Genomic DNA, 11559 nt, shown 5'->3' with positions numbered 1-11559 from the left:
TTAGAATATTTGGCTAAATAATCCTTAAATTTCTTCCATTCTTGTTGATACTCCTCCTCTTTCTGTTCGAGGATTCTTCCGGTCAGGTCAGCCAGCTCCAAAAAGTCCATCATCTTTATCTGCCATTCCTCCACTGTTGGTATTTCTTGTAATTTCCAGTTTTTGGCTAACAGAATTCTTGCTGCAGTTGTGGCATACAAAAACAATCTAATGTCTTTCATGGGTGGTTCCAAACCTATTATTCCAAGTAGAAAGGCCTCTGGGTTTTTTTATAAATGTATATTTCAACATCTTTTTCAACTCATTATAAATCTTTCCCCAGAAGTCTTTCACCTTGGGACACATCCACCACATATGATAAAAGGTGCCTTCCTTTTCTTTACATTTCCAACATAAATTAACACTCAAATGATAAATCTTTGTTAGTAAACTGGGGTTAAGTACCATCTATACATCATTTTCATTATATTTTCTTTTAGTACAGTACATGCAGTAAACTTAACCCCTTTCTTCAACAACCTTTCCCAATCTTCCAACATTATATTGTGCCCAACATCTCTTGCCCAATCTATCATCACAGATTTGACTTGGTCATCCTTTGTATGGCACTCCAACAGTAAATTATACATTTTCGATAAGTTTTTGACATTAGTATCTAACAACTCCATTTCCAATTTGGTTTTCCCCGATGCAAAACCATTTTTCTTATCAAGCTTAAACAGTTCATTGATCTGGTAATAATGTAGCCAATCCAATTTATCTTTAATTTGCTCAAATGGTCTTAATTTAAATCCTTTATTATCTTCCAACAATAAATCCGAATATCTCAACCATTTATTCTCCATATTTAACTTTTTCTGGGCCTTCTGGGCTTCCATAGGTGAAGGGTGGGCTTTTCTACTCGCCCCTTCACAGGTGCCTCTCTGCTCCCCCTAGGATGCCCTCAGTTGATCTCCAGGTCACTGTCCTCGCTGAGGCAGGAGGAGGAGGAGGCATCGAGGACAGAGGTGAGGAGCACCACGTCCTTCTCAGGGAGCAGGCCGCACTCCTGCAGGAAGCCCTCCAGGTCCCCGGCGAAGAAGTCCTCACCCAGTTGGTCAGTGACACGGACAAAGTTGCCCACCAGTTCCCCACCCTTGTAGACCAGGAGTGCCGGCAAGGCGCTGGTGGTGAAGCGGGAGCTGGCGCCGATCAGGGAGCTCCGCACCCGGCAGAACTTGACCATGGGGTACTCAGTGGCCAGGCAGACCATGCATCCGTGGAGGGAGTCGGCCCCTGGGACATCATCCTCGTAGACGTGGACCATCACCAGGGAATTCTTGGGCGCTTTGTCAATAGTGTCCAGGAAGGCCTCCCCACTGTGGATCTCAACAACCTGCTGGAAGTGCTGCCCGCCGCGCAGCTGCAGCCGCATCTCCTCCATGCGCTGCTTGCGGTACTGCTGCAGGAACTCCTCGTCATCTGGGCCCTCACGCAGCGCGCTGTACTCCTGCAGGGTTAGCTTGCCATCCAGCTTTTTCTGGAGCTCCTGCTGCTTCCGCTTGTCCTCCTCATCGTCCAGGTGGGACCTGCATGTCATCGAGAGCTTCTGGATGAGGCGCTTCATCTCCCGGCACTGTTCCTCCCGCTGCTCTGTCTCCAGCTGCTTGAATCTCCTCCAGTCGTTGATCACCCCTTTGGGGCCTGTGTTTACCGAACTGCCATCGCTGCTCGGCCTCTTTGACATGTCCATCTGTTGGTTAGTGGGGTCGCAGCATGCTGTTAAGTTCCCTTTCCACATTGCTAGTGCCACACCGTCTTCGAAAGATTTGAAATTATTCTTTGTAGGCAAGACAAACAAATTCCGACAGGTCTCCTGCCACTCTTTCCCGTTGTTCCTATGTAATTCTTTCTGCAGAATGTGGCTTGGAAGAGACTTCTAGATCTATAGTATGTTTCGCACAAGGAGGAATGTAAGCTAGAAGAAAACAGAGAGGTAGTTTAGTGGAAGAAGAAGGCTCAAAGTATAAGTGTTGGAGTGACAGGAATACATAGGACTCTGCGAGGAAGGAACTGGTTAGAAAAGGGCATCCATGGAGAATACTGATTGCTGAAATCTTGGATTGAAAAAACAAAACAAACCTCTCAACATTTCCTTAGGGAACAGAGGAGAACAGTACTTCAGATCTAGACAGGGATCGAAGCCACTACATATTCCAGGGCAAAGGGCTGTTGCTAGCCTAGTGCCCCCCAGTTTGAAAATGATGCTTTCAAAAGTAGTTTGCCATTGTTAGGATCCAAGCAGTCTGGCTTGGATGTGCAAGGAACTAACTGTCAGGCTAACTGAGACAGGTAGGCTGTGCTGCTCACATGTCAAATTCGGTGCCAGAAGGCCAATCCCAATAAGGATCTGGTGTGTGGAGCCCAAAAGGTTCCTGATTTAGAGAAACAGAGCATTTTTGAGGGCTTGCTCCTCTCTTTAACCTGCTAGGTATTGCTGTGTGACCACCATTGTGCTCTTGTCTGCAGCACTTTGCAGGGCAGTAAGAAAATCAGCAGGAACCTGCTGCTCTTCTGCAGTGTGCACACACACACCCCGAGTTTTTCCTGTGTTATTACATGCCTGCAGTTCCTCCTGCTGCACCCGTTTTTCTGGCGCACCGCCCCCCCCCCCAGACACTGATTCCTCCTTCACCCCATTTTCCACAGCAGGCTACCAAGGAGTAGAGAAATCAAGCAGAAGCCCCCTCCTCAGCTCCAGGCAGTGCTTCCTTCTGGTTTTTTTAACACCAGTTAGTGGAAAGCTTGTACACAATCCCCGGTATCACAAATTATGCAGGTATCACAAATTATGCAGTCAAGTTCTACCTTCTTGTTATGTTATGTTTTGTATATTCTATACCAGATTGCACAGTACCGATTTTAAATACACCTCCCATATATTACACTAGAAACTTTTGGACTAGATAGGACTCTCTCAGTCTGAAAAACAAACCAAAGACCAAAGGAAATGTACACAAAAAATTCATGTCTCCTGCAAAGAAACAGGCATGAGTCCGTACGCCATAAAGAAACTACGTTGTTTCTAGAATTTTCATTTCTGTTTTTTGGTACACCAGTTGTCAGGGGAAAGCGCGAACGCAGTCCCCCACTACCACAAATTATGCAGTCGAGTTTCCCGCATTTGGGGAAATCGCAGGGGTCAGCACACCCGCAGTGCAATGGATGAGCCTCACCCTGGGAAAACCTCCTTCATGATCAAGGTGTCTCCCCTGCCAGGTAAGTATGCTTTCTCTGCAGACCGGACCCGGGCCGCCGTCCTCCCGCACTCCTTTAAAGCACAGCGACCATACCAAGGCCCGCCCGAGGGCCCCGTTCTCGCTTCCCTTCGCTCGTTCGCAGCCGTACATCATCTACCGGCCCAGTCTGACGGAGCCCCGACCTCTCCGAAGGCCCGCGAAGCCCGTTTCGTGCTCTCCCATAATGCTCCGCGGCGGCGCCTCATCTGCATGCGAGAGTGCCTCCTCCTCCTCCCGCTCTTCCCAGCCAAGCCCCACTCCGGCCAAAGGCCTCTGTTCCAGCGGCTGCCTTGGTTGTAGTCCTTGTACTGTCCAGCCCTCAGCGCCTTGCCTGCAATGTTTATAATGGCAAGGACCAGACATGCTTTGGCTCCACAGCCCAAGGGTCAGGCCCGGGGCTGCAAATCCACCCTAGATGTTGAAGAAATAGACTTCAGTGATTCCTAAGGCGTTATAACTCACATTTGTCCTCCCAAACGGTCCGCCTCTATTGCTGTGCTCCTCTCATTCCCCACCCCCCCTCAGCTACGGAGTCCAGCTCGGGACAAACTTGTTAACCTAACTTGTAGTTTACAGAAATACCACAGAGAAGGCAATCGGAGGCACTTTCCCAAGGAAAAGCTACTTAGCAAATCGGAGGTAGAAGAGTTGCCGTGAAAAGGATCCGCAGGAACCTGACCGAATGCCTTAGCATTAAAAAGAAACGTGGGGTACGGTGGGCAATGAGAACGCCATGAGAAGAACTAGTGTGGAAATTAAAGTGAGATGGAAAAGAAACGCCCTTCAGCTATTACCTGAACAATGCTCAATATATATACAAGATTTCCACGAACGCCATAGGATGGTGCTACGGGCCACATGATCTCCTGCAATGATTTTGCAAAGTTTTTTGCAGATAAAGTCGCTCAGATTCGAGAAGAGGTAGACTCCACCATGGGAGCAGGGCCGGGGCAGGAGAGTGCTAGAGTTCTGTCTAGTCAAGTTATGTGGGATCAATTCCAATCTGTTACCTCCGCGGATGTGGACAGGCTGCTTGGACGAGTGAAGCCAACCACCTGTCTCCTGGATCCTTGCCCATCCTGGCTTATAAAAGCTAGCCGGGAAGGACTGGGCGATGGGCTTTGTGAGGTGGTGAATGCCTCCCTCCATGAGGGAGCCTTCCCAGACCCGCTGAAAGAGGAGGTTATTAAACCGCTTCTTAAAAAACCATCTTTAGATGCTGCCAATATGGCCAACTATTGCCCAGTCTCAAATCTTCCATTCTTGGGCAAGGTGATTGAGAGCTGTTTCCTAGTTCTGCTGGATCTCTCAGCGGCATTTGATACCATTGACCATAACATCCTTCTGGACCGTCTAGAGGGGCTGGGAGCTGGGGGCACTGTCATACAGTGGTTCCGCTCCTTCCTCCTGGGCCGTGTTCAGAAAGTGGTGGGGGGGGATGAGTGTTCAGACCCCTGGGCTCTCACTTGTGGGGTGCCTCAGGGTTCTGTCCTTTTCCCCATGCTTTTCAACATCTATATGCAGCCGCTGGTATGTGGATGATACCCAGCTCTACCTCTCTTTCAAATCGGAACCAGTGAAGGCGGTGAAGGTCCTGTGTGAGTGTCTGGAGGCGATTGGAGAATGGATGGCGGCTAACAGATTGAGGTTGAATCCTGCCCCTGAAGGACCAGGTGCGCAGCCTGGGAGTTATTCTGGACTCACAGCTGTCCATGGAGACACAGGTCAATTCTGTGTCCAGGGCAGCTGTTCACCAGCTCCATCTGGTACGCAGGCTGAGACCCTATCTGCCCGCAGACTGTCTCGCCAGAGTGGTGCATGCTCTGGTTATTTCTCGCTTGGACTACTGCAATGCACTCTATGTGGGGCTACTTTTGAAGGTGACCCGGAAACTACAACTAATCCAGAATGCGGCAGCTAGACTGGTGACCTGGAGCGGCCGCCGAGACCATATAACACCGGTCTTGAAAGACCTACACTGCCTCCCAGTACATTTCCGAACACAATTCAAAGTGTTGGTGCTGACCTTTAAAGCCCTCAATGGCCTCGGTCCACTATACCTGAAGGAGCGTCTCCACCCCCATCATTCAGCCCAGACACTGAGGTCCAGCGCCGAGGGCCTTCTGGCAGTTCACTCGCTACAAGAAGCCAGGCAGAGGGCCTTCTTGGTAGTGGCACCCGCCCTGTGGAACGCCCTCCCACCAGATGTCAAAGAGAAAAATAACTACTAAACTTTTAGAAGACATCTGAAGGCAGCCATGTTTAGGGAAGCTTTTAATGTTTAATAGGTTATTGTATTTTAGTGTTTTGTTGGAACCCACCCAGATGGGCGGGGTATAAATAAATTATTATTATTATTATTATTATTATTATTATTATTATTATTATTACTAATGCAAAGCCATTGCCTGTGGAAAGGCTTATAAAGCCAGAGCAACTTCGCGGTGTTTCTTGTGGTTATCCAATCAGTTCATGTTAGAACGTAAGAAAACGGGGATGAGACCCAACAGCTACTGTACTTGGTGGAATGCTCTTCTCCCAGGGACCAACCAGACAGACGTCTCTTGCAAATCCCACATGGAGGCCGTGAGCACAGGATCCCTTTGGCACTCCTGATTCCTAGCAAGCAGCACTCAACATGAGGCAACTTTACTGACCAAAATGCGGCCAATTTCCTGAGAAGTTTGATTTTAATCAGAATTGCGACAAATTTGAAAGTAGAATAAAATGTAGAAAGAGTATGAATAGGGCATATTAATTCTGGTTTTTGCACACTAGTCATTCCTCCTGCTGCACCCGTTTTTCTGGCACACACCCCCAGACACTGATTCCTCCTTCACCCCATTTTCCACAGCAGGCTCCCAAGGAGTGGAGAAATCCGGCAGAAACTCCTCAACTCCAGGCAGTGCATCCTTCTGGATTTTTTTAACACCAGTTAGTGGAAAGCATGAACACAATCCCTGGAATCACAAATTATGCAGTCGAGTTCTACCTTCTTGTTATGTTTTGTATATTCTATATTGGATTGCACAGTAACGATTTTAGATACACCTCCCATATACACTACAAACTTTTGGACTACATAGGACTGTCTCAGTCTGAAAAACAAACCAAAGACCAAAGAAAACGTACACACAAAAAGCCACGAGTCCTGCAAAGAAACAGGCACCAGTCACGTGCCACAAAAAATACAAATACTAAATTACTTCTAGAACTTTCATTCCTGTTTTTTGCACATGAATTGTCAGGGGAAAGCGCGAACGCAGTCCCCCACTACCACAAATTATGCAGTCGAGTTTCCCGCATTTGGGGAAATCGCAGGGGTCAGCACACCCGCAGTGCAATGGATGAGCCTCACCCTGGGAAAACCTCCTTCATGATCAAGGTGTCTCCCCTGCCAGGTAAGTATGCTTTCTCTGCAGACCGGACCCGGGCCGCCGTCCTCCCGCACCCCTTCAAAACACAGCGAACATACCAAGCCATACCCGAGTGCCCCATCCCCGCTTCCCTTGCCTCGCTCGCAGTCGGGCGTCATCTACCCCTCCAGCCTGACGGAGCCCCGACCTCTCCAAAGGCTCGCGAAGCCCATTTGTGCTCTCCCATAATGCTCCGTGGTGGCGCCTCATCTGCATGCGAGAGTGCCTCCTCCTCCTCCCGCTCTTCCCAGCCAAGCCCCGCTCCAGCCAAAGGCCTCTGTTCCAGCGGCTGCCTTGGTTGTAGTCCTTGTACTGTCCAGCCCTCAGCGCCTTGCCTGCAATTCTTATAAGGGCAAGGACCAGACACGCTTTGGCTCCACAGCCCAAGGGTCAGGCCCGGGGCTGGTTATCCACCCCAGACGTTGGAAGAAACAGACTTCAGTGATTCCTAAGGCGTTATTACTCACATTTGTCCGCCCAAATGGTCCGCCTCTATTGCTGTGCTCCTCTCATTCCCCACCCCCCCTCAGCTACGGAGTCCAGCTCGGGACAAACTTGTTAACCTAACTTGTAGTTAACAGAAATACAGCGGTACCTCGGGTTAAGGACTTAATTCGTTCCGGAGGTCCGTACTTAACCTGAAACTGTTCTTAACCTGAAGCACCACTTTAGCTAATGGGGCCTCCCGCTGCCGCCGAAGCACGATTTCTGTTCTCATTCTGAAGCAAAGTTCTTAACCTGAAGCACTATTTCTGGCTTAGTGGAGTGTGTAACCTGAAGCGTATGTAACCCGAAGTACCACTGTACTACAGAGAAGGCGATCGGAGGCAGTTTCCCAAGGAAAAGCTACTGAGCAAAACGGAGGCAGAAGAGTTGCCGTGAAAAGGATCCGCAGGAACCTGACCGAATGCCTTAGCATTAAAAAGAAACGTGGGGTGCGGTGGGCAATGAGAACGCCATGAGAAGAACTAGTGTGGAAATTAAAGGGAGATGGAAAAGAAACACCCTTCAGCTATTACCTGAACAATGCTCAATATATATACAAGATTTCCACGAATGCCATAGGATGGCGCTACTGCAAAGCCATTGTCTGAGGGAAAGCTTATAAAGCCAGGTCAACTTCGCAATGTTTCTTGTGGAAATGCAATCTGTTGATGTTAGAACGTAAGAAAACGAGATTGAGACCCAACACGCACTTGGTGTAACGCTCTTCTCCCGGGGACCAACCAGGCAGTCGTGTCTCTTGCGGATCCCACAAGGAGACCAGAGCACAGGATCCCTTCGTCACTCAAGTAGCACTCATCGGCACGCAACTATACTGACCAAAGTGTGACCCGTTTCCTCAGACGTTCATTTTTTAAAATCAGAATCGCGAACGTAGAAAAATAATATGAACAAAGCACATTAATTCTATTCTTTGCACATGAATTGTCAGGGGAAAGCGCGAACGCAGTCCCCCACTACCACAAATTATGCAGTCGAGTTTCCCGCATTTGGGGAAATCGCAGGGGTCAGCACACCCGCAGTGCAATGGATGAGCCTCACCCTGGGAAAACCTCCTTCATGATCAAGGTGTCTCCCCTGCCAGGTAAGTATGCTTTCTGCTCCGCCCGGACCCGGGCCGCCGTCCTCCCGCACCCCTTCAAAACACAGCGAGCATACCAAGCCCTGCCCGAGGGCCCCGTCCCCGCTTTCCTTCTCTCGCTCGCAGTCGGGCATCATCTACCGACCAGTCTGACGGAGCCCCGATCTCTCCGAGGGCCCCCGAAGCCCGTTTCGTGCTCCCCCATAATGCTCCGCGGCGTTGCCTCATCTGCATGCGGGAGTCGCTCTGGCTCCGCCTTCTCGCACTCTTCCCAGCCAAGCCTCAGCAAAGAGAGCGAGGGGGCGTGGAACTCTGCCTGTGTCTCTGGGTTCGAGTGGCCGTCTTTGTTTTGGCTGCCTTGTCCGACGGAGTTCTGCTTCCCCACACCACTCTGCCTACGATGCCGGTCTCTCGAGCCTTTGCTTGATCTGCACGTGGATAAGCAAGCGGAGGAGATGGCTCCATAGCCCAAGAGGCAGGGATGGTTTTTTTTTAATTAAAAAAAAAATTAAGGGAAATCTTTATTAGTCACATTTCAGCCTAATTTTTTCCTGCCTATTTATCTCTTCTCCTTCTACCTACCCCCGCCCCCCAGCCAAGCTACTGGGTTCCGCTCAGGACGACGAACATATTTAACACAAGTTTACAGTTAACAGAGTACAACAGGGAGGACATTTAGCACTATTTTCACAAGGAGACCCTAAAGAATAGAATAGCGGGAGCGAAAACTATCCGTCAGAACATAACCTTAGTATTAAAAAGTTACCTCTAGCCGAAAATAGTGAGAACCCCATAAGAATCAATAATCTGAATTAATGCAAAATGCAAAACAATAAACCAGCAACCAAAATACATAAGCTATTATATGAACAATACAGTACTACTCAACTGATATTTCTTGAACTTTCCAAAATACACCATAAGATGGCGCTACGGTAAAGCTATTGTCTCCGAAAAAGCGCATATAAAGCAGGACAAAACGATCTTCTATCTACACAGAACCTTGTAGAAAACAGTTTGTCATTAGAACATAATAAAATGCTTGCTGCATCAGGCTAAAGGACCATCTGGTCCAACACTCTGTTATCTGGGGAGCCAACCAGACACCTCTTTGGGGAAGCCCACGAGAGAGACTTGAGCACACCAGCACTTTCCCCACCCAATTCCCAAGCATCTCATGTGTATACTGGAACAGTACACAGTGTTCTTTTAATGATTCATGGCATGTTTTTGTACACCTTGCTTCATTTTTCATCTATTTTCTAAACTTTGCAAAAGTGCAATTTGGCTGAGGTTGTGTAAACACAGTAGAGGCTGTAATGGAGGTACCTCGAGACTATACTCCCTGGAGGCTGAATAAATTAGGTTCAATAGAAGGGTGTTAGTTTGTTTTTTTACTGTTTGTATATCTTCATATATTTTGGTTTCATCAAAGATGCTGAAGAAAATGAGACTAATGGAACCCTTTAGAAACTGAAAATGTGATTTTCAAACGGCAGCTTACACACCACTATAATGCATGAGCAGGGTTGCCATCTGTCCTGTATATCACAGAATCGTCCCATATTTCAATGTAAAATGTTACGTCCTGCTATTGATAGTTTGTCCTGTATTTCAGGTATTCTCTCTCTCTCTCTCTCTCTCTCTCTCTGCAAAGTTAGGGAACCTCTCCAAATGCATGTGTTTGAAAGGGTAGTGAAAGGTCAGGTATTTAAGGTCTGGGTAGCAAAGAACAGACAGATTTACAATTTCATGTGTATGTGTGTGTGATTGTGTGTGAAAATTTCCAGAAGGGAAATCCTGTTTGGCTGCAGTAGATTGCAATGGATTGCTTTGAAGTCACTTCAGCACCAGATTAAAAAAAAAAGAAATCGCCCCCCACCCCCCTGGCCCATATTTTTCCAGAACAAAGGTGGCAACCCTATGTGAGTCAGCCTAGTGCAATGGTTTTCAGCCAGTGTGCCATGGCACCCTGGGGTGCCTTGAATGATGGCCAGGGGTGCCACGGGCAACGCTGGCCTATGTCCCTCTTTCCTTCCCTCCCTCCTCTGATGCCATCTCACATCTCTGCCTCCCAAAGGCTTGCACAGCTGTTAGTTGCAGCAGCCCTGGCTACAAGCTCCGCAGGCGAATGGTGCCTCTGGGGCTGGTCAGGGGGTGCTGGTTGCCAGAGCTGAGGTGGCCTCAAAGTAAGCAAGTGGGTCAAGGAGCCTAGCCAGCTAGTCCACCAGCCCTTGCTGTTGGGAATGGACAAACAAGTCCCAGGACCCAGTGGGGCAACGTGAGGAGGTACCCCTCTTTGGGGCAGCAGGGGCAGCTAAGAGACCAGGGGCAGCTGCCCAGAGGACTCCCAAGGAGAGGAGGCTGAGGGAACACTCCACAAGGAAGGATGTTCAAAAAAGGGTGAGAGGCTGCCAGCTCTGCAGGCTAGGGGTGACATAACTGAGCTCCTGAGCCCCACAGGGTGCCACAGAAAGAATGTAGTTGATCAAGGGAGCCGTGGACCCCAAAAGGTTGAAAACCTCTGGCCTAGTGTGGGACTGGGACTGGGACACCAGGGTTCAAATCCCCACTTGCCATGAAGCTCATTGTATGACATTGGGCCAGCCATTGCTTCTCAGCCTAACCTCCCTCACAGGGTCGTTGTGGTGATTAAATGAGGAGGGGGCAGAACCATGTATACCACCTTGAGCTCCTTAGAGGAAAAGGAGGGATAGACTGTAAATGCAATAAATAAAGGAATCCTCCCAAGTGAGGCTGCCTCTCATCACCTTTTTAATACCCCCAGGCAGTGTTCAAAACTCCCATTGTTCTAGGTGCATTTTGCAACAGGGAATTTCATTAGTGTGAGCAGTTTGAGCCCTGGGCGCAGTACTGCGCCTAAGATTTCAGATTCAAAAGTGCAAAGTGGAAGTAAAGGACGACCTTTTTCTGCCTCCCCACTTCAGCTACTCTCTGAAGACTGGAGAAGAGACCCTCTTAAGAATATGAGGGGTTTGAGCAGGGAAAGGACTAGATCAGGGGTCAGCAAACTTTTTCAGCAGGGGCTGGCCCACTGTCCCTCAGACTTTGTGGGGGGCCGGACTATATTTGGGGGTGAGGGAATGAACAAATCCCTAAGCCTCACAAATAACCCAGAGATGCATTTTAAATAAAAGCACACATTCTACTCATGTAAAAACACAATGATTCCTGGACCGTCTGCGGGCCGGATTTAGAAGGCGATTGGTCCGGATCCGGCCCCCGGGGGCCTTAGTTTGCCTACCCATGGACTACTAGA

The 11559-nt window shown here is 48.8% G+C and overlaps 1 pseudogene across 2 annotated transcripts; it reads right to left on the bottom strand.

The window, feature by feature from the left end:
• Positions 1 to 942: 942 nt before the first annotated feature.
• Positions 943 to 8470, bottom strand: LOC309343789 (phosducin-like protein pseudogene; annotated as a pseudogene). Of its 2 annotated transcripts, none has more exons than XR_014161718.1 (2): positions 8357 to 8470; positions 943 to 1957 (listed from the first exon to the last, which is right to left on the bottom strand). The product of XR_014161718.1 is annotated as a phosducin-like protein pseudogene (transcript). The 2 variants fall into 2 exon arrangements; XR_014161537.1 differs by lacking the exon at positions 8357 to 8470 and adding an exon at positions 7162 to 7345.
• Between the last annotated feature and the right edge of the window lie 3089 nt (positions 8471 to 11559).

Source organism: Podarcis erhardii (assembly GCF_964252035.2).
Source record: "Podarcis erhardii genome assembly, chromosome: 1".
Classification (NCBI taxonomy): domain Eukaryota; kingdom Metazoa; phylum Chordata; class Lepidosauria; order Squamata; family Lacertidae; genus Podarcis; species Podarcis erhardii.
Note: the sequence above shows the minus strand (reverse complement) of the source record. Positions and strands in the feature narration are given on the sequence as shown.